The 23,888-nt window shown below is 37.1% G+C and overlaps 1 long non-coding RNA gene across 1 annotated transcript; it reads left to right on the top strand.

The window, feature by feature from the left end:
• The first annotated feature begins 16,528 nt into the window (after positions 1-16,528).
• Positions 16,529-23,624, top strand: LOC111935746 (uncharacterized). The gene is made up of 2 exons (XR_002867847.2): positions 16,529-16,945; positions 18,747-23,624. It is a non-coding gene; the product is annotated as an uncharacterized LOC111935746 (long non-coding RNA).
• The last annotated feature ends 264 nt before the right edge of the window (positions 23,625-23,888 follow it).

The raw sequence follows: 23,888 nt of genomic DNA, 5'->3' as shown, positions 1-23,888 counted from the left end.
AATCTACACCTCATGGATCTCACAAATAATTCACTTTTCTTAGGACATTTTCCTCTTAAAATCCAAAATGTAACTGCACAAAGATTTCACATAAATAAGAACTGTAAGTACATGTAGCATTGTATGGCTGCACTTGTAGGGACGCCCAATAAAATTGATAATTTTGACATTGTAATATGAGTTGTTATTTAATAATTTAATTAAGTGAATGTAAAAGTATGGAGTGATGATTGAGACAAATCTCCACTGTGTGAGTGGGAAAATGAGTCACTGAGAGGCTGCATTCAGAGGTTAATGCCAATGGGGAGGGTTTTGTCACATTCAAATTTGGAACACAAACTTTTCAAAACAGTAAAGAAGGAAACCTGATTCTGATTATCTTTATTCCAAAGCAAGAAGTGCCTTGCAGAAGTAACTTCACATTTCCACAGGTTGGTCATTTAAGTGGACAAAATAGGTACAAATCAATTATTTATGTTAGAAGCTGCATCTTCCAAAGGGAAAATTGTATCACTGTATTTTTGTTTTCTTTAAACAGGAGAATAGAAAAGATTTGGCATATTTTCTGAGAGTTTGTTGGAAGATTGAAAAATGACAAACTGTGAAAAGGGCATATTTTTTCATTAATAATGAAGCTAGACTCCATAATCCAGAGTTTTGAGCCTTTAATTTACAATTTAACTGGCAGCTCAAACATCCGGATAAGACAGCAACTGAAATAACATTTTATCTAAAGGCTTATCTCTTCTATCAGAAAGGGTATGAGGAATTAATTCTAAGTTTATCCTATGAGATCACAGAGGGGAAAGCTAGAGAGATATGCTGGATTAATCCTCCAATATCTTAAAAGAAAAACACACTGGAGAGGCCAATAGACAAGGGGAAAAACCCCCAGCAAATACTAAATTTGACAAAGGTTACTTGCATTTTGAATATGTCTGGAATTGATTTTTATTCTCCCAAATTGTTTTAGTTCTTCACTGTAAATAGATGCATAAAATAATAAATGGCTCAAATAAAATATTTCTTTTTCTGATTTATAGCTAAAAAATTAGCATGAGCTCCTAACATCTCTCAATTTGTGTGTGAGAATAAAAGATGTAAATCAGGCCCCTGCCACAGCAACACACAAACACAGCCTTGTTGATCATGATCTGAGTGGTTTGGGCCTCCTTTGATTAAGGTTGGACAAGATGAGACCACTTCCTACATAAATTATTTTATGATTCTAATTGCTTACTCTATTTCTCAGCTTAAGTAGTAATGTACTTGTTCTTTTATTTCTTATTAAAAGTAAATGAAGTCAATATTTCCCTCAGTGCAAAGCATACTGAATTTCATACAGGAAGGGTAAAGACTCTCTGTTTAGTGCTCTGTCTATACTGTAGTCAACAGAACAAAAGCTGAGCTCTTGTTTTAATCAAAGTTGAGCTGCCATTTAACATTTAATCAGAACAAATTCCAAAATCAAAGATGGATTTTGTTACAGAGTCAAGAATAGTGTAGTTTTTGTGTTTAAACAGCTTTTCACATGTCTCTTGTTGGAAAGAGATTCATGTATCATGGATTGATAATAGTTATTGTGAAATTTTACTCTTCTGTTCCTGCTAGAGAAACAAATATCTAACCTCCTTCAAACTTGATGGTGAAAAAGGTCTAAGAACCACCAAGTCTCTGCTACTGAATCCCAGCAATTCTCACAACTCTTTGTCCAGACCAGTGGACTTTTATTTTCTTTTGACAGACTTTGACAGACTTTATTTAAAAGCTGACAAAAAGAAACATGCCTATTCTGCTAAATGAGAAGCAAATATTTTCTGGGAAAAGAAATATTTTCAAACTCTCACATTTCTGCTTGTGGAAATTCTTTGATCTCCAACCAACATAAAACATCTTCCAATGCATAATTTTAGATTCCAGAAGAAGCTGAAACATATTAACACTGAATGCCTGAAAAATCCAAAAATACTTATTCAGCTTGTTTCTGAGTTGAGCAAATTAGCCCAAACTTAAGTAATTGATAATCCAGTGAAGCAAGTTTTTGCACAGAAGCTGCCTTATTTATTTGGCAGTTAGAAGAGCAGACAGTCCTATAAACAAAACTGTTTAAGAGGCAGCATCTTAAGATTTTTGATAGATCAGGTAAAGATAATCACACACTTTGGAGTCATTTGATTAGATTTCTTGACTCAACACTATCTCTCATAAGTAGGAAAGAAAAGCTGGTGAAAACCTGCTGCTCTTCCTCAAAGAGACAACCCTGCTTTTTGCACAATTAATGTGTTCTACTTTTCAGTATCTGTTGATACTTTGACTATTTGTCAATAGCAAAAATTTAATCAAGACTAGAAATTCAAAAGGTCTAAATGGCTTTTTTTTTTTCTCCCCAAACAGTTTTCTGTATTAATTACATAAAATGAAAAGACTGTGCAGTCCAGCCATTTTCACACTAGATCCATTCATCCCTGATTATTGCAGGTGTTTTGGAAACTGTTACCCTGAGAAGATTCACAACAATCACTGGTTCTCACTCTTCTGCTTTCAGCCTTGGAAGTGTCTGTGAGCACACACCTAGCTTGTGAAACAGAAAACATAAGAAAATTGGCTACTTAAGCTGAAAGGTTAATTCTGACACTTAACTTTATGACACTATTTGTCTAATAGTGAAAAAAAACACTTCACAAGAAATACTTACATACCATAACATAGGGGCAGATTATTCTGGACTGCACACATATAGCACCTCAGAGTTACCCAGACTTAAAATGAGCTTTCAGACAGCCTAGAGAATGTTTATTTTATCTGTAACAGTTTTCCCCAGCCTGTTGTCTGTCCTGTTTTGAGACAAACAGGAATGTCTTGTTTGGTTAGACCAAATATGAGGATTTGGGGTATATCTGGTTCCTGGAATGCAGGTGATTACAAGGATTTATTTTAAAATCATGCAACTTTTTGCTTATTTAATGCCTTGATTTTCCAATAAAGCAGTGTGATGTTTAAGTGCTCGGTGTGTCAGTGACACATGACAAAAGTCCATATCATGCATTTACTTTGTCCACGTTATGTAACAACTTCAAATGTAAAAAGATTATAGGATTATTTCAAAACCACACAACACTGCTCTGTGGCAGAGTTAATGCTTACACACAAATAGCTGGGCTTAAAGGCACCCCACAAGAGAGGCACAATTAAAACCCTGCGAGGGACTGAAAACTCCAGCTAAGCCTGACAACGACACATCCCCACAGCAGACAGCACCAACAGCAGCCCCAGCACGGCACAAAACAGGGAAAAGTTCTGTCATGGCACTGGCCTTGTGTGATTTAGGAAGTCTGGTGACAACATGCACTCCTGAATGTCACCCACTGCAGGCAGGTGACCACAGCCCCTGGAGGGGCAGGTGTTACACAGGCATGTGCACATTGTCACTATAGGGGCTTTACATTAGATCTTCACATCAAGAAACTTCATCTTGACATCATGTATACTTTTCTCCTCACATATCACTTGCAGAAAAAAACAACTTTAATTAATATAAAGGTGTAGTAGATCCAAGTAACTAATGACAATGTCTCATAACAATAAAAAATTACATTTTCCCAGGCTGAAATATTCACACATGACTGGTAACATATTTTCTTGGTCTGCTTAATTTTTTACATGTCCTGACTTATTTTTCCCTAGTGTGTTGGTGCTGGCTTCAGTTTTTTTTCCAATTAAAAACAAGCTACCAAGACTTTTCTTCCTCCAAAAAAACTTGGAGCTCCAGTAAGAGAAAGGCTACTGGCCATGGACACCACACAGTGCTGGCTGGACAGACTGCAAACAGGAAATCTGAACCAGCCACAATCCTTGCCACTTCCTCCCCTCCTGTAGGCCATGGACACAAAAAAGCCATTTTGTGTTTCAAGCAAGGAGCAGATAATGTTGGATGATTAAACTGTTGCAGGAGCTACTTGGCAAATCCACACATCCAAACTGAAATGCAGGTGCAGCAGGCAAGAAATGTGAAAATGTTGATGCTGTGTTATCGTAACACCTCCAGGACCAACCTCATGCCCTGCAATCTTCCTTCCTTGCCCGGTGTTTGCCCTGCTAAGCCCCCAGCTCTGCCCTGGCCCTTCCTGCACACAGCAGAGCTCAGCTGAGCTGTCTGAGCAGCTTCCACTGCAGCAGGAGGAAAAGGAGTGGGATTTGGGCTGCACTCCTCATCTCCTGACCCCAGCTGCTGCTCTCCCCCGTTATCCTCACAGAACAAGGCAGAAGAGCAGCCACTCTAGATGTGCACCGAGTGGAAATCTGTGGTGTCTAGGAAAGGAACATAGGAAAGATGGGTTTTTTTCCAGTAGCAGAAGAGACAGAAAAGTTTTCCACCGTCATTTTGAAGTGCAGCTTCTGTTGTTAAACCCATTAATCTTGATCTACAGCAAGATCAAAGTGAAAGGGCACCTCATAAGTGGACCCTGTACTTGAGACGTACTAAACCCTGGTCCAGGAAATTCCACAATACCACAGCACCTGGTGGCTTTTTTTTATTCCATATCAGACTGTGGAATTAAAGGTGCTGCTCATTACTCAAAATAGAGAAGGGTAAATCCTAAGAGACAAGAGGGTTGAACATGAATACAATCCAAATGCTAATTAAAAAAAACCCAAAAAAATTCTGCTGGCCAAGACACAGATATTTTTCTTCTTCCTTTTAAAAGGAAGTGCTGGAATTTTGGCACAAACTCCAAAGATGCCTGTGCTGAGGTATGACTTCCATCAACAAATGAGTCCAACCTTGCCTCTGGGGAGGTTGACAGCAAAATTCCTGCTTGTCTTCAGTGGAACAAATTCATTACTGATATAAGTTCATTAATATACTGACTAAAGCTGGCTGTGCAAAGAATGGCTATGAGAATTCAAAGGACAAAGTAAGATGGATCAGACAGCTGGATCAAAACAGATGTAAAATACTGTAACTTTAAAGTACCAAATTAGGTGTATACCTGCTCTCCTAGGATTGCACCCTCATTACTGCAAATAATATTTAAATCCATAAGAGAGCAGAAAAGGCAGGATTACTCTGTGTGACATGGAACTAATATTGTCTTTTGAGCTTTTCCCTTTAAAAAAATTAAGTTGACAGCTCCAGTGTCCCTTTTGCCAAAATTTATGATACAATTTGCTGAATTATATAAAGCCCTAGCAAGAAATGACACATGTGGGATGACTTTTTATTTGAAATTGTGTTTCTTATACCAAGGTTCATCAAGCTGTTTCATATTTACTCCTCTGATTAATGATATGTCAGAATTCTAATTCTAGCACCAATTTATTGCTTGTTGGCAATTGGAGAATGAAATAGCTATGTAGGCAACACGCAATATTGATTTTTATCCATCTTCTTTGAGCTCCAGTAAATGATCCCCAAATGTGCTTTGTTGTTGCAACCTAACTAAATATTACAGTCTTTTTCCTATCATCCAGCAGCGCTGTTACTGATGTAGAGTATTCCTTAAAGAGCACTAGTCTGGTATGATTTGATGTCAGGTAGGCTGAATTGTAGGTTTTCTATTTAAAAATTGTTACTATTCAGTTATCTCACTCACAGAGACAGATCACATCTTCCAAAGGTTATTGGATATTTGTGTGTTTTTGTAAGCCGGCTGAATAAAATAATAATAAAGAATAAGTGTGCTTTCAACCATTTTAATATGAAATTGGGTGTATTTAAGGTTACTCTGTGCAGTACAGCAGAGATTGGAGATAATGCAAAATTTGCAAAATCACCTCATGTATTTTGGAGTTGGGTCCATCCTAACACCCATCTGACCAGTGATGGCTAACCAAGGCAGTCCTATAGGAGTAAAACAATCTCTTCAAAGGCAGCCTCAGCACCAGGTCTTGCACTTGTGTTGTCACGTTCCTTTATATAAATTCAGAGTGTGAACTTTTCCATGAGACAAGGAGAAATGACTATTTGCACTTCAGATAAAATACACTGAAACAAAGCTTTCACATCCTTTTTAAAAGGATGAGAACAGGAAGTTGATCATCTTGATGAGGGAAGAGATGAATATTTTAATTGGGAATGATGCAGACATACTCAGAGGAGGAAAAAGCAAGAGCAGCTCTTGGTAAAAGGTGTGGTGCACACATGCTGAGCCATGGAAAGGTGCTGCTGTGACAGGACTTGTTAGACACCGTGCAGGAAAAGAAGAAATTTGACTATTTCTGGCCAGTACTAAAATCCAACAGATAAAGAAGTGTGTTCAGCATTATGACTAAGATTGTAGTAGCCACATACTTTGTGTAATTCTAGATCTTCTAAGATATGGAAAAAGTAATTTGAAAAGAAAAGAGAAAGATTTAGAATGTATCCACAGCCCATATTTTCTAAAGCTTGATTTTCAATGCTCTTTAAGAAGGCAAATAATGCCTAGGGGGATTTTTTTAAAGCCTCTCTTTCTGGATTTATGTGTCTGTAAGATGTTCAAAATCCCAGTGCCTATCTGTCTTTGAAAATATGGTTCTTAGTTTCAAGATAATGTCAGATGTACCAACTTTCAAAATTTTTCTCATCTGGATGCTTATGTGATACAACTTTTTGTATATTTTCTTTCAAAAAACCATTTCAATTTTAGTTAAAAAAACAAATCTGAAACCATAGAGACACATCTCTGACTACAGAAGGCTGGGCACATGTGTGGAATTGTACATACAACCAGGTTCAACTTTTCAGGAAGGTAACCTGGGCTTCTTCCTGGCTGAGGGCATGATAAGCTTGAGCTTCAACATGAAGGAAAATTCAGAAAACTGATAATCAAAAGTGATTATATTTCAAGTCTGTGATGGTCAATGGCAAGAGTGAGAAGCTGGCCCAACCTCCTCAGTTCCTTGTATCAAGGCCATCCTCTTTTCCATCCCACTCTAGGGGTGCAGTTGGTTCCCACAGGCTGCCCTTGTGCTTCCTAGGCAGAACACCTTGCTCCACACCAAGATATCTTCTATTCCAGAGCACCTTTCAACCCAATACTTATTATATTTAGAGGATATGATAATGTCTTTGGTCTTCAGAAACCTCTCAGCCTTATTCCCTGTGAAAATTAAATGTTAGGAAAGAAGATACCAACCACCTACATTATTAAAGTGTGATGTCATAGCTTATTAGTCTTTGAAGAAGGCCTGTTAGTTCAATGTCTCAGGGTTTTATCCAAGGCCCACTGAATTGAATGAAAATCCTCACATGAATGTTCTTACACCTTCCTTAACTGACTCCTTGCAATTGTTTTAAATTCTAAAATTTAAAGCTTAGTTAATAAATTTTAAGAAGCTAAAACTGGAACATTTTCAACAGGTTATTACTTGCTACAAGTAAAATAGCTGCAAGTTGAACATTGAAACAGCTTGCTCCTCTGGGTTTTGCCTAGCATTGTTTTGTTTGCTTTTCTGGTCATATCTGCACATCCTCATCTCTCTTCTCATGTCCTCAAGTTGAGTATATCTTTGGTTCTGTGACTTTTGGAACAAAAAGTAGTGTGCCATGAAAAAAGCAAAATAAAGAAAACCAGCAGATTTCCTTTCTATCTTATTGTTACATTGCACCATGTCATGCAACAAAAGAATGAAAATGAGACAGACAAGAAAACAACGATCCAGGTGGCAGAATTATTTTTTCTCTTTACTTTTGAGAAGAAAACACAGCAGAAAGTCTTATTATTATGGGAAGGTTGAGTGATTTATTAAAAAAGCTTGTTATCAACACAAGACAGCCTGTTACTGGTGAGCTACATATTCCTCACAGTTGAAGTGTGAACAAAATTGGTGAGGCCAATTATAGCAAAAGTCTGATACATACAGACAGCAGAAACATCTCTTGATCAAAGACAAGTTGGCAGAAATATTTTGTGCCTTAGACCTTCTCTCATCAGAAGTGGCATGAAGAGATCACAAATGAAAGGTTGTAACTTGGTAATAGTATTTTTCATGCTGCTAATGCAACATATTGGGCCTGTTCTTCCAGGACAGGCAATGACCCTACCCTCAGCCCAAGGAAATGCCCTTCCTGAGTGTCACAGCAGCAAATCTTGCTTCTTTTGAGCTCCTAGTGATTGTACTTCTTTTGTTGGCTGAGAGGTATGCACTGAGCTAAAACCCAAATCTTACCACTGACATTTCTCTGTGTGTGTGTCATTTCTTTAGTTCCCTGTGCTGTTTATTTCAGGGTTCTTTTTTTCCCTAGCAGAAGAAATCAAATCTCATTTGCCTTATCAGTCTATCAACAAACACAGATGTTCCCTTCAGCTGACTGAAAACAAAAGAGACCTTGAATTTAGCATCCACCCTGCAAGTTTGAGAAGTTGGCCTAGTGCTCTTTCTCAGTTCCTTGCCATCCTCTTCTTCATCCCACTCTATTATTGCAGTTAGTTTTCATAGGCTTCTAAGATTTTATGCTTTCTAGGAAAGAACTCTGTAATTTCTTCATTCTAAGAGGTCTTCTTTTAAATCTTTAAATCTTGTCTGAGCAATGCAATGTCCTGTTCCCATATCTTGGTGTCTGGTTTTGTCTTCAAACACTCTAATCGTGATTTTGCCTCCTGTCCATCAATCCTGACCCAAATGTTTATCCCCTGACTGCAGCCCTCTGGGGTCCATAAAATCAAGTATTCACAGAACCTCAGACTCTGTAGAAACACATTCTCTAAAAATTCACAATCCTTAATACATGCAATCCTACAGATGAATTACAAACAATAGAAAGAGCTGTGGAGATTACCTGGCTCAAAACGAAGTAAATCCAATGAATTAGGCCTTACAGGAGGTTAAAAAAAAAAAGAGAGAAAGAATAGTGTTCCTCAGCATCTAGATCTAGTACCTGAAATTGCCCAAATGACAGGATATATAAAGGTTGGAACAGTGGAATTTCCCAAGAGCAGGGCCTGAATACATTTTCAGGAAGACAAATGTTTTGCTTCTGCTTAAGCCATAAATTCCTGTTATTCTCAGTGAATCCACAATGTGGTCAGCTGGTGGTTGATCTACTCTTTATTTCTTTTATCTCATGATATAGAGAAAGAGGGGAAAGAGAAACCACAACAAAAACTGTATTAAATGAAGTATGTGGAAAAAATACCAAGAGCAGGGGTCTTTTGGGAATAAAAGCAATCCAGTCTTGAATATAGAAAACTGTTTGCAATATTTCCCAAAATGAAGTTGGAACAAGGAATCACAGCCATAACCTCATCTTTATTCATCTCCTACTATGCTATTTCATGGTTCTCCAGAAAAATCACCCAGGAACTACAGCTGTTGTACAGCATAATTCTTCTGATATGTGTGGTACTCTCAGATAATGCATCCAAAGTCATCTTTACAATGCACTCAGAGATAAAACTGGAAATGAAAAACCCAGCTTTTTTTTTAAAAGGTCTTTCAAGACTATAGGTTAATGTCCTTATTTCAACACTAAGGATAAAGAAAATTTACAAAAATGGCACTGAAATCTAGTTTAAAATTAGCTTTGCAAGTCGCTTTTACATATATGACCAAAAATGAGTATATTTGTGAATCTGTAAGAGCTAAGAAACTACAAAACAAAAATTAAAAAAAGGATACCAGAAACCATAAAAAACCCAACCTGTGGCTTTAAAATATTCCCTCTACTTCACTGATGTACTTCAAAAAAAAACCACAACCAAAAGCCACCAGAATGACAGTAGACATAATTTAAAGCAAGAGTAAGGATCTTTAATTAAGCTCTCTTTAGAATCTCTTTAGAGTTGAAGCTTATAGGGTTTAATTCTTTATTGAAAAACAGTAAGAGTGCTTACTCACCATACAGGATTTTTTCAAGTTCTTGAAGCCTTAAAAGAAATCTATTATAGATAAAAAGAAGCTTAAATAGCACATATTACATCTTGCTTTTGTTTATATATGGTGAAGAGTATTCAGAGTGGACCACATCTTAGACTTGCACTAATCCTTAAATAATTACTATTCATCTACTCAATGCTGGAAAAACCTCATGGAATGTGACTTTGTTCTGCTGGCTTGTCTAATCCGATTCAATTACTCCAGCTCCTTCTCCCAGAGGTCTCACATTTAGAAACTGAGCAATGCACGTCTCCTTATCCTCCTACCATCCCCCCAAAAATGGAAAAGGAAAATTGGAAGGTAAAAAGCAAGCAAGCAAGAAAGAAAGAAATCAATTCCAATGGAAATGAACTGTACTTTTTTACTATTATTATTTTGGTCCTTTCCCAAATATCAGTCCATCAATAAACATGAGAAACAGCTTGTAATTCACAAAGCCTTCGGCAACTCTGTTGTGATAAAGGCAAATTGGTCTGGCTCTACAAATGCTGGAGATGGGAATAAGTTCAGTGGTTTGGACCAATTTGAATGGATGGAAATCGCAGAAGCCCCTGAAGCTGCAGCAAGCAGAGCTGTACAGCTGGCAGCAGCTTGTCATCTGCATGCAGAAAGCGACAGGAATATTACAAATTTCCTGCCCAGAGTGAACTATTTCAATCACCTGTAACGACTTCCCTCGTCAAATGGAACAGTTGCAGAAAACCTCTAACTACAAGATTTTTTTCCTGTCCCTTCCCTCCACCTCTTTTCTGGTAACAGCCACCTGCCAAGAATTAAAACTTTGATTTCAAAATATCATAGTGCAGTGATTCTTGAACAGAAATTTCGTCAACGGAAAGGCAATGCAATGGAGCACTAAGAACAATGCCATGTATAATCTAACACCACAGCAGATGAGACTGTGTGATCTTGAGATAAAAATGTATAGTCTTAATCAAGAAAACAGATTTTCCCTGCAACTAAATGCTATTCAAAACATTTTACCCTCTCCTTTTGTAATAATTTCTATTCCTGGCCTTGCATTACTTTGCAAGAAATCAAAAGTTTCATTGAGAGATATATTATTTCTGTAAATGGCATGAATTTTGACCACAAGGAATGAAATTAAAGAGGAAAGCAGTTGTTGCATCTTCCTATTTTACAGGGAAATGTAATTATCATGTACCTTAGAACCTTCTGATTTTAAAATGTTTCCTGTCATTTTTGCACCTATCTTATTTGTATTTACTAAAAAAATTGAGTGTCTTGATTAATTTGCAGTAACAGATCCAATATAGATTTTTCCCTTTCTACCACAGAAGGAACCATTTTATCATTTGTAAATTGCACTTATGCACATGCTTATTAATTCTATAAATTAAACTAATGTTTCCTACCATGCAGCTCCCAATCCCACCAGTGGTATAATCATTTTCAGCTCAGGCTGCTGCTGAATTTGAACCCTTCCAGAGCTACATGCAAAATACATCTCTGCTGTCCTTCCTTAGATCATCCCTGGGGAGCTTTTCTGGTAGCTTGTCTTCCAAAATAAGTAACAGCAAATCAGCAAATCAGTTTGAACCACAAATGCCTGGGCAGGTACCCACAGCTTTATTCCAACTCGGGGAAGATTCTGCAAGGGACAGGGCAGTGGACACACAATTTCACACTGATTTCTTAATTAGATTTTTGAAATCAGATCAAAATCCTCACTATCTGCACAGAAAGCTGATTTTTATTAAAATAGCTTTTTGTTCCCCTCAGGGAATTTTTTTTTTAATCTTCCATTTCAGAAAAAAAGTACCAATATGAAGCAGAAAATATTTTTTTAGCATTTTCTGAAATAATCTTTTTTTTTCCTCCAACAAAATGCTGATATGACCAATGAATCTTTTGTCAGCAATAATTATATAAATATATATTACATATTATTCAGCATGTTCATTCTTATTTTGAGTATCAGTTTGTTCAGTATCTGTTCAAAAAACATTGCACAGTGTCAGGCACAGATGGGAAGCTGTTAAAATACACAGTGGGAATGCCACCCTTTACCTAGTAGGGAGATGGTTGAATTCTGAGTTATTATGAATGAAGAGTATAAAAATACCCAGCATCTCAAAATCTGATTACTGCAGAACATAAAATATGTTTTTTTCAAGGCATAACATCACTCTTTTTGAGAAACTCAGGAAATGTATTTCCCCTACATTTATTTTGGTACATAATAGAAGTATTTCCTTTTTTTTCAGAAACAAGATTTGACCACTCAGGAAGGAAAAAAGATTGACAAGGGAATTTATTACTCATCAAATATAATAATAATAATAGCAGATACTGCAGATATTTTCTGTGAACTCGTACTTGGCCCCTTTGCATACAAGTGTGAGTGCTGAAACGTGGAGTAGAGCGAGATGTTCTTTCAGAAGGTTTTCCCCTGTCCCACTAAACAGTAACGTGGTACCCCAGGATAAATCCCATTTATGTGTGCCCTACCTTGGGAGCTGTTTGCTGTGCTAACACATGCCCTCGGACAATCAATCACTGTCATCCAAACATGACTGTTCTTGCAAGTCCATTTGCTTTTGGTGATCATATTTAGATAGGAGCAACCTCCATCTTTGTCATTCAAGGGTAAGTTTTGTTTTGATTTTTGTTTTGTTTGTGTGTGTCTTGTTTTTGTTTTACTCTTTCTGCCTGACTCTTTAAGCTGTGTCAGATACCTGGTAAAACATCATTCTAACAGATGTTTTACAAAAAAACCGAGTCTTTTGCTTGGAGCACCTAGAAACTTGATGGGGAAGTTCTGGCAAGAGAATCTTCACTTTCTACAAGAATACTTGGGATGGAAAATGACTCTGAGACAAGATGCAATTTTATGCACAGTAGAACTGATTGAAAACCTTTAATTTTTTTACTTCCATGGTAAATATTATTTTCTGTTATTTCTTTTTCAAATGCTTTTGCACTCCTTTGTACCTGTTTTTATCCCATTTTCTCCTTTCCCTCTCTCTTCTATTCCCCTTTCCTTTTCCTTCTTCTGTTTTCCCATATAATTTCGTCCTCCTTATCCTCTTTTTAAATGTTGGCATCGGATTTCCCCAGAGATAAATCAAGACTTTCCACTCATTCCAGGTTCTTTTGACTGCTGAGTGCAATGCTAGGAAAGGGGAGGATTACAGCAAGTGCCAGTTTGGCACTCAGAGGTAGGGAAGTCTGGCACCAGCACTATTATACGTTCAAAGACTGCAGTAGTGTGCTCTCTTGTCTCTGGATTTTCTTTTTATTTTCTTTGTAAAATTCTATACAGCTGAAAGATCTTTTTTTTTTTATATTTTTTTTGGGTCTTTTTTGGCAACCCAACTGAAGATTTTTTCATTGATGAGGTTTTGGAAGCTTTTTCTTCCCAATGAAGTGTTTCTAATTCACAATTAGAAAAGAATGATGGCATAAACACCCTAACATTTCTGCCATACTGTGCTGGTTTTTCTGTTTAGCCTTCTTTAAACTTTTTCAATATATGATGTATGCAAGTACTTGTTTAAGAGAATAAGCTCAGAGATTTTCACTCTTCTGGCAAGTCAGCTGAAGCTGAGAAATGCCTAGATAATATCTAATGGCCTTTTCTTTAATGTATAGGCATTATACAAACATACAGACAGGCAGTTCTGGCACCAAAGTACTTGCAATCTAAATTGATGGTGGGAGGGGAAAAATTATTCAAAGCACTTAGATAAAGACCATTAGGTCAACGAGATATAGCAAAATATATTAACAACACCCTCAAAAGCAGTGTAGTTCACTTGATCAAACCATCTGACAGCTTTTTTGTACTAATGACAGTGAGAAAACATTGCAAGAAAAAGTGTCCCTTGTGTTGGTTCAAAATTGTCTGCAGATAGGAAGAAATGAAATATGAAAAGGAAACTCTTGAGAAGGTCATAGCACCCAAAGTCTCTCAGTTTTTGGTCTTTATGCAAACAAATCTTCTAAACTTTTATAATATTCTGCCATCACTGGTCTTTGTCGGGAGATTTACTACAGCCGTAAATGGAAAGTGAGACAAAACTAAACTGTGTCTGACCAGCTTTAACTGTCCAACACTGTTATCAAGTTCCTGTGCCTCTGCTGACAAATAACATTTATATACTAACACCTGTGACAGACGACTCTGTAAGAAAAGAAATGAAATCATGTTTACCCTTGATCAGGAATTCCAAGCAAGGGGATGCACATGGAGGCTCAGTTGCAAAAATGCACAACCTTGAAATTCTGAAAACATCGAAAAATATTGTCTGAAAATAGCATTTTACAGTGTCCTAATATTTCTTACTCTTGGGGAAAAAAACAAAAACAAAAACAAAAATCCCCAAAAGCAGCAAGCCATTTATGGTGCAGAAGAGCACAAAGCTGCAGCAAACAGGTATGGAAGATAGTCAGGTTCAGAAAACAATGTGCTCTCATATACTCAGATTTATTCACCTGTATCTCAGAAGCTTATGCTTTGTTTTGAATAATAATTTTTACTTGCTACAGTAGGTATATATTATAAAAAAACATTCAATTAATTTTCCTGACTATTTGTACCAAAGCATCAATTTGTAAACCCATTTTTTTCCCTTCATAGGTAAAAGACAAAACCCTGCAATGAAAGCAGGAGAATGAATCATGTCTATTTCTCTAAGTTTTCAGTGTTTGTGAAGGAAAAGAAGAGCCATGTGCCAATGCTGGTGACCTTTCTTTCCACCTTTGAGCTTAGGAAAATTTAGCAGAACTTCATAACCTTCAGAATATACAGTAACACTCAGTCTCCTCCAAATATTGTTGGTCATCTTTAAAACAAACAGCTCATCTTTATCAGAAATTGAACATGTCAACATCTTATTTCCTCCAACGATTTCTGTGCTTTGTGTTTGTTTATTACAAGCATAACATTGAGTTTGGGTGAAAACTTCAGAGTCTGTCTGCCAGGCACAGCTGCTGACAAGTGGTCCTAGTGCTTGTAAGTCTGCAGAAAAAGAAGTGATCTGTGTTCAAAGCATGGGCAGATGGGATAATAAAGGAAAAGGTCATGAATTCCACGTTCTGATGTGCATAAGTAGTGGTTAGTAAAATCCTCAGACTGTAGGAATAATTTGGCACTCCTTTTCAAAGGAGTTTTGCAGAGTCAGAGGTGAGAGTTTGAGAGTAGTGTCAGAGGCAGAGAGTGGTTCAGGGTGTGTTTGGGGTAATGTCCCCTGTGTCCCTCTCCCTGCACTGACACTTTCCATGGGGGCCTTTACAGCAGCAGCTTCATGACATAAAAATGAACAATCAGACCTGGCCTTTTGTAACAAATTCTAGGGTTTGAAGTTGTACTTCTTAGCTTTCTAGAACTGATATAGAAATACAAAAATACAGTGATGTGTGTCCTGGATTTGATCAACAATGTGAGATTCAAGTAACACTGGGAAAAGTGGTCTAGTTTTACCCTCATGTATAAGAAATACCTGTGAAGAAGAAAATATACTTTGCTAAAATAAAGGTTCTTCCCATCTAGCAATTAGCATCTTTAAGTTATCTTTTCCTTCAGGACAATAGCTACTTTTACATAACAGAAGTGGGCTCCTTCCAAAGAAAATTGAGTGAGTTCCACATTCACTGAGAGGATTCTTTGAAAATGAAACAATGAGGGAGAATGCTTCTGACACAGAAAGCAAGCTGTAACAAAGCAGATGAATACTGGCATAACAAGCAAATGAAACCCCACAAACCATCACTGCCAATCTTTATAATTCATTAATTTTCAGGTTGCACCTGCATTTTGCAGCACTCTCATTGTTTTAGAGTGACATGCAAAGAAAACAGCTCAAATGATCACTTGATTAGTTCCCAACACTCAAACTCTTAGAAACAGACTAAAAGAAAAGCAAACCCAGACTCCTGGGGTTTTTTGACCTGGTGTTTGATGCTTCTTGAAGCATAAGTATAATCACTTGTCCAAAAGGGAAAGGTAAAGCAACATTTTTAAAAATGAATCATTAATTTTTATGGGTTTCTTTTCTTTTTACCCCCAATGAGGTGTTATGAAATCAGTCTAATTGCTAAATTAGATCCAGTTCTTTCCTTTAGGCTCTATTACACTTTGCTTATGGACTTATCTTTGATTTCATAAATACTATTACTTTTGAGATAAAATGATGACTTTTACCATTTGAAGTCTTTTATCTCAGGAGAAAGTGAAGAATTTGACCTATTTTTTACCATGTGAAATAATGATACCACTAGTCTAGGTTGCAAATAAAATTATTAGTTCTCAGATCTATACAAACATTATCTAGAAACATAGCATATCAGTCCCTCAAGGAAATAAGCTCTATTTCCTTGCAAGAAATTAATAAGGGGCAGATATTCATGTTCTTGGAATTGAATAAACTTGTTCTATATAGTCCTATTTTGCTAAATGTCTGGGGGGAAAGTGTGGGGGTACTTGTGCTGGTTTTGCATTAATTGATGAGATTTCAAATCTCTGAGAAACTGCTAAGAGCTTCCTCTGTACCTACCAGAAACCAATGGCTGGCTAGCTCTGGGAATTGACAGCCTATGAAACCATTTGGAAGCTGGGCCCGCCTCTGTGAGATTCACATTTTTTGTGATTCACAAAGACAGGCAAGCCCAGGAAAGCTCTTTTGCTTCCAGCTTTGAAGAGGTGACCGGGCGCCGGTGGGGCCGGGCCGCGGCGGAGGCCGGGCAGGGGAAGGGAGGCCGCGGGGCCCCGGCTGAAGCTGGGCCGGTTCATGGTGCTGCCATCCCGCTGCCATCCCGCTGCCATCCCGCTGCCATCCCCCTGCCATCCCCCTGCCATCCCGCTGACAGACACCGAGCCCTGGCCCCGCCATCTGCCCACACCGAGCCGGGTCCGCACGGCTGCCGGGCAGAGCGGGGCCCAGCACGGCCTGAAATCCATCGCCGTGACTGCTGCGGCCACTGCCCGGCTGATACCACCGAGAGCATCCACAGGCCTGGCTGAGATATCAGCTCTCACTGCACAGACCTGCAGAGCTCCATCCTCCCCTCGGGTGAGAGAAAAGGCAGAGTGAGGACATGTAAAGGACAACATGAAGACACCAAGGTCAGTAAAGAAGGAGTCAAGTCCCAGATGGAAGGAGAATGAGGAGATGCTCTAGTGTTGGTGCTGAAAGTTCTTTTGGTAAGGCCATGGAGATGGACTATGATACACTAAAATATCCCCTTTAACTCCTGAGAAAGTGTGGGGGATGGAGTGTGCAAACTGTAGGTGTGAGCAGAGGCATCCATAATGAAGCAAAGCAGATGCTGAAGGAGCTGTGATCCCATGAGAAGCTTGAATAGAGAGACACAAGAGTGAGGAAGAGCCTTTGCCCCCAGGGAGGGGAGAAGGTCTCTGCTCAGAGATGAAGATGAAGGCAGAGATAGATGAAAGCAATACAATCAGCACACCCACACAGGCTGACACAAAGGTTAGGCAAATCTTTTTCCATAGAGCATTGCAGAGCTCTTCCAGCCACACACATGTTCCACTGAACCACCACAGCAATCAGCCTACACACTGTATTGGACATGGCACGAGTGTTTTGTTCACTATTGCTGTGTTTTCCTTGAAAAGCTATAAGTTTGAAAAAAAGTACAACTACTGAGAAAGAGGTTCATATTGGTTACAATTCAGTAGTCAGAATCCTAAAGCATCTTACACTCTTTTTAGAGGAAAGACTGTAAAATAATGCTGCTAAGTGATGACAAATTCTTCCTACTTGTAGATCTATCTGGAAATTTGAAAACACTTTTTGCCTAAATGAATAATCTTATATTTTTGGTGGAAGTACTTGTAAGGAAAGACAGTCATCAATGTGAGAACATCCAAAATGATCTGGCCTGTCATATCACATGAAATCCAGGAAAGCAAATTTAGCAATTTATGAAAATGTTTTATTTTCCCCTCTCCAGGGTTCCAGCAAGAATGGCTGTTCTTTCCTAATCCACTACTGAGAAGATACGCTATTTGCAAGGCTTAGTGTTTCACTCACCTATGAGCAAAAGTTCTAATTCACCCGTGTGTAATTTTGTAACAGGTTGTATTTCTCCGTATAGAATCACTTTTTTCTTTATATCAGAGCACAGGTTTCTATTGAGGCTACTCCACATCCATTACCTTTGTAAATGCTGCTGGCATGATGAGGATGACAAACAGCATCAGGTGTCAGCACTGTATTTTAGCAGATCCAAGATACAGATTCCACAGATGACCTTTGTGAGCCTCTTGTCCCTTAGTACACTAAATACTTTCCAAAGAATAGCCTTGATTCCAAAGGAAGAGAAGACTGACTGATTATAAAGTCCATTATGATCTTCTGAGTAAATTATATTTTAAATGAAGATAACATACAGTCAGTAACACCAGATTTGCTAAGGTCTATGTCTTTCTTTCACACTTCACAGGCAAGTTCAAATGTTGTTACAACCCTATTTTATTAAAAAAAATTGTTTCTATATTTTTGATAAGGCATTATCAGATTTTTTTTTTTAAATTTCAACAATTATAGAGATAATATGATACTTTGCAAAACCAAAATACCCTACAAAAAACTCCATTCCTTAAAGTCATTGTTAATATTGATGCTGACATAATTCAGTGTACAGTAGGAACGTAGTCCAAATTTTTCCAAAATAGCAGGAACCAGTTTGCCAGTGAGTTCTTGTACTGCCTAGCAAATGTTCTTTCTCTATGGAAACAGGTTTTTATCATATATAGTGAGGTGAAAGGGCTTCATCAGTTAATTCTTCTAGGTTATGCACACAGTACCTGAGATGAGAGTAAGAAGAGGTAAGACTTTGGATGTGTTTAGAAAGACAAGAGGAAACCAAGGTTATTCTGACTTCTAATTTTTCTTTTGCAGAATAGCATTCGGCTACATTTTACACTGGACAAGCTCTCCTGCCCCCAGATGTCTGGGTAATTGTTAAAAATAGAAATTTTTAGAAAGACTGCACATATTTTCTTCCTTATGCCTCAAGTAATCAGAAGATCCACTAATGCAAAGCTCTGGTCACCTGATTGACCTAATGGGATACTGAGAACAATTTGGTGCAAGATAACAAAAAATGCATATGTGAATGATGCTTCAAATGAGAAACAGGGCATCTCAGAGACAGCATTTGATTAGGAAAAAGGTTTAAAAGTATACAAAAATTAGTTCTAGCAGTATTTACCTATAACAGAGACTTAGGCAGTCAGCTGATGACTGTAATGAGACTATAAAGTGAAAGCAAAAAGCACAACAAAGAGCAAAAGCTAATCTCAAGGCAAGATGGATACTGTGGACTCAAAAACCAGTGCCAGGATTCCCTATTGCCTTTTAGCTGGAAGTTGCCCAAGGCTGGAAACAAGAAGTTACTCATCCCATGCATAACGTAGATTGCCTTGTTACCTGCTCTATTTAATCAGCAAACAAATCAATGTAATCCATATGACATATGACTGGACTGGTCTGCTTGCTACTATTGCCTGTACCCCTGCAAAATGTGTCACAAGGGGTTTTGATCCAAACCTTTTCTAACACCTTTTTCTAGCCACTATTTCCTAGATGTTTTATTTATTTAGAATACATCGATCTACATGACAAATACATATGAACACACTGCACTGTGAAATATCTGGCTGCAGAGATAAGATGGTAGAAATCTTTTGAAAATGCAACATTTCTAGGGTTTTGCTAATGAACCACCCACCAAAAGGGAGTAGCACGTCTTAAAGGAAGCAATGTCTAGAATGCTGAATAACTCAGCACTCAGGAGAACAGCGTTTTGTTTCTTCTGTGCATCTTAACCTCTGCTCTGCAGGGAATATTCTCTAGGACGGCATCTAAAGAAAGTGTATTAGGCTCTATGCTAATCACTTCTGAGCCTTTCAAGTAACTGCTGCTGATTGTATCAAAAATGTGCCAAGAGAAACAAACTGAGAATGCAAAATCCATTTGAATTTTCTTTTGAAGCTACAAGTTAAAACTCCTGGCAGCACCAGTGCTTTCAGCAGTGTAAGATTTTCATACTTTATGCACTTCAAAGTGCAGATGAGGATTATGACCTTATATATTGTATATGCACCTATATTTTATTTATACTGCATCTGTGCAATCAAGAGAAAAGATATTTCCATGACCTTCTACCAGCAAGAAACCTAACAAGAGTATTCAGACCTATTGAAAATTCACAGTTAATTAAAGGTTAAAAGGAACTTGCCAATTAGTATGAAAGATAATTGTCCTCCTTTGGCTACCTGATTATGTTTTCCTTTGAATACACTGAAGTGTACGTTGTCATGCTGTTGGTAAATGTAATCATAAAGCACTCAAAGTACCTCCTGGCTCTGAAAATACTTAGCCTTAGAAACCAAAATTCTATGTGAAGTTTATAATTATCCTTTCATTATGCATGTGAACATCTTTGGATAGTTGTGGGGGAAAAATATCAGTAACACAGTAAAGGTAAGCAAGGCTTAGAACCCAGAGAAATGGGAGTTGTAGTTAGAATCACTTTTATTCCTAAAACCACAAGAGGAAAAGAGAACACTGATACTACAGCTGTGAAAACCAAATATATCATATCTAGTGATAATTCTTATAATAATTGTGATCTTTTTTTATTTGTTATTCATGTTACCAAGAATGATACATGATGCTTTAGATTCAGGATGCAAGTAAAATCCATTCACCCGGTCACAGACAACAAAGATGTGCTTGATTTCTCTCTGTCTCTCAAAAACAAAATAAACCAGAAAACACCAGAACACCCACTGAAATTTCAAGTAAAAAAAGAATTAATATGTTTTGTTGAAACAAGAGCTCAGCCAACAATCCAGGAAACAGACGTTTTACCTCTGGTTGTGATCATAAGTGATCTATAAAATTCTTTCATTTTTAGGACTGTCTTGCTTCAAAATAAATTGATTTAATACTTAAGAAAATTTTAATTTAATGATAAGAAAAATGTTAATTATTACATGTTGTTGACATACCATAGCTTTTTATTTGTGGTATTAGAGAAAAATACCTATTATTCTTTTCTATCAATAGGTTTATAATTTACAAAACTATGTCTGTAAAAAGAAATTTCTCTGGTCCTGAATGAACTTTCTCTTGCAAAGACTATCTGATTGCTCTTTTTCTTCTCTCTCAGTTGACTATCTTATGGTCATTTTATATATTCTCTTTTCCCCAGCACTGTTCCCTTTATACATTATTTTTCTTCAAAATTTCCTTCCCTGCACTAGAGCAACTCTCATGATTACACCAAAAACCAGACTACACCAAAACAACCTAGAAGATTCCTCTGGGTCTAGAATTCTATTTATCTCTATTTATTTATTCTATTCTACATTAGCCTCCTAATCTTGGCTTCTCTCTTTTCTAACTTTTTGTGACAGACACTTTTTGTTATCACAATACTGGCCATGCACTGTCAAACCAATCAGTCAAACAATCTACTGATATAGTTAAATCCTATTCAACTTCTCTGTAATGACAGTAAAAATTTAAATTCAAGCTTGTAACGTTTCAATATAAAATTTTGGCAAAGTTTCACTCTTTTTATAGAATTATTTTAGAAGTGTGTCAAGATCCTGTGATTAATTCTGAAAAATGACAAGGACACACTTTGATCTTTAGGCATGATGGCAAATTTGCTGTGGATTTTATGAAATCTGAATGCTGGAGACAATTGAATTTTCTTCCTGACATTTATGGGTCTCTTGGTACTTATGACAATTTTTCAATTTCTATAACTACACTTGCTGCTATAATACATATGTATGTATTCCAATAATCTAACAAAGGCATTATGAATTATTTCTCCTCCTATTCAAGAAGAACTGGCACTTACTTTCTGTTATGAAAATTGTGAATACTGGCACAAATAACTTCTCAGTTATGTTCATATGGAGAATTGGCTTGGCATGGAATGAGAATGAAAACAGGACATAAGCTACAGCAAACAACTTTCCCATGCTGTTTTAACCACCACAACATTAACCTTATTTAAATTACACTCAGATTTCATGCTGTTCTGCACAATGGACTTCCAATCACTACACTAGATTTATTATGGTTTTTCTTTTTGTATTTCCAAGACTTTGAAGTTGGCAAGAATTATGAAAAAAAAGATTTGGAGATAGATTTATTTTTCTTCTTTAGTTGCTTTGCTTATTTTCCACAGAGAAATGGACATTTGGCTTCTCAGTCCTTCACATGTTGTGAGGACAAAAAAAGGTATTTGTCTCAAAGCAGGAAAAGCAAATTGCCAGAGCTGTTTTTGAAAGGTATTTATGAAATCCACTGGCTGATGTGTCATTACAAGAAACTATAATTTCTTGTTACTGTATTTGTTGCTGTATTACTGTCTTCTTACTGCATTACTCCCATTTGAAATGTTTTGTGATGCTCAAGCCTTCCTAAAACCAAATGCTGCACTATGGTACATAAATATTACCAATATAACCAGTTGTCATGATAATTTTAAATTGAGCAAGAAATTCTAGTACAGATTATTCTTGTCACTACCGAGTGATTTTTCTAAAAATAATTTTTTGCCTGCTTACTAATAACACAAAACTGAAACAGTAAAGATTCAAGCTAATCACTTACTCTTTTAAACAAAACACATATTGAATCACTGGTCAATGCTGGAGTGGGCTGACATTACCTTTGAAACCTCTATATGAACTGCTTATAAACAGCTTGACAAATATTCAATACTATTGTAATTTCAGACTTTCTGGTTTGTTTTGTGTCTTTTGTTTGCTAAACCTTTTTTTCCCCCTCAAATTATTCCATTTTCTAAAAGGAAAACTTTTCTGTCATTACCCTGCCTGCCAGTTTGTAGCCCTTGCAGAAGGCAGAGTTTCACTGAGTGTCACCTGAGCTGCTCTGTACTAACAACTTGTTTTTTGGTTTTACCAGTGAAGCACTATGGTGAAGGTCAACATTCTGGATGTAATAGAGGCTGGGAAAAATGGAAGAGTTCTCAAATAATTTCATTAATTAACTTCTTTTTCATTATAAATGTAAACTAAAACTTTATAAGTACCAAAGAGGCCTCCAAAATTTTCATAAGAGAGGATGGAAAGAAAATGAAAACCTTATGACAGGAAGATCTCTTGCCTCTTTTTCTTTCCTATGCTGAAATTTTATGCCTTTTCAAATTAAATTCCTGTCCAGAAAAACAGTCCAGGGCAAAGAAATCAACTGTTTTCTTTAAATGGAACACCTTCGTATATATTGCAAATTAAAACCGAACCTGTGCTTCCAATTTACACTTTGATGATGGCTGAGTATTCAGAATACATAGAAAGAAAGTGAAAGAGAGAAATGCAAACTGAATACAATCAAGGAAATGGGTTCTATTTCCAGCTGAGAGAGAGAAAAGAAAGACTCACCTTTATATCATTATCATGTTGAAAAAGACCAAGTGATATTTTGAAATATCAATCAGTTTCTAAGCACTGATTGAAAAATCCTGCAGTGATCTGACCAGCACGGGGCTGCTGAGGCATCTGCACCTGGAGCAAGGTTTGGATACAACAGAGCCCAAACACACAGCCCTGCCTTCTACAACAAATAATAAATATTGTAATAAATCTTCTGCCATCTGCAGATCATGCACAACGTATCTGGAGATGGTTGTATCTAGTTTGTTTAATTCTATACTACATCTGGAGATACTACTGTTTTTCACCTGTAATTTATTAATTAAATAAATTTTTTTAAATGAGAAAAAAAAAAGTCTAATAGCACATGTAAAGTACACATATGCTAAACCTATAAGCATCCAGACAAAACACAGTTATATTTTCTCTAATTATACAAGAAAAAACGTTGAGAATTAGAAAGGAGTTCATAAAGACAAGTTATTGTTTCAGCTGGGCTTATCATTCAGAATTTTAATTCAGAACTGGGGCAGGGTCTGGACATAGTTAAGGCTGCAGCAATTTCCTGTGAGTGATTGCAAGGTCCTGTCTGGATTTTTACACAGTGTGGATTCCTGTG

Source organism: Cyanistes caeruleus, chromosome 15 (assembly GCF_971803275.1).
Source record: "Cyanistes caeruleus chromosome 15, bCyaCae1.hap1.1, whole genome shotgun sequence".
Lineage (NCBI taxonomy): Eukaryota > Metazoa > Chordata > Aves > Passeriformes > Paridae > Cyanistes > Cyanistes caeruleus.
This window is presented reverse-complemented; position numbering and strand designations above follow the sequence as displayed.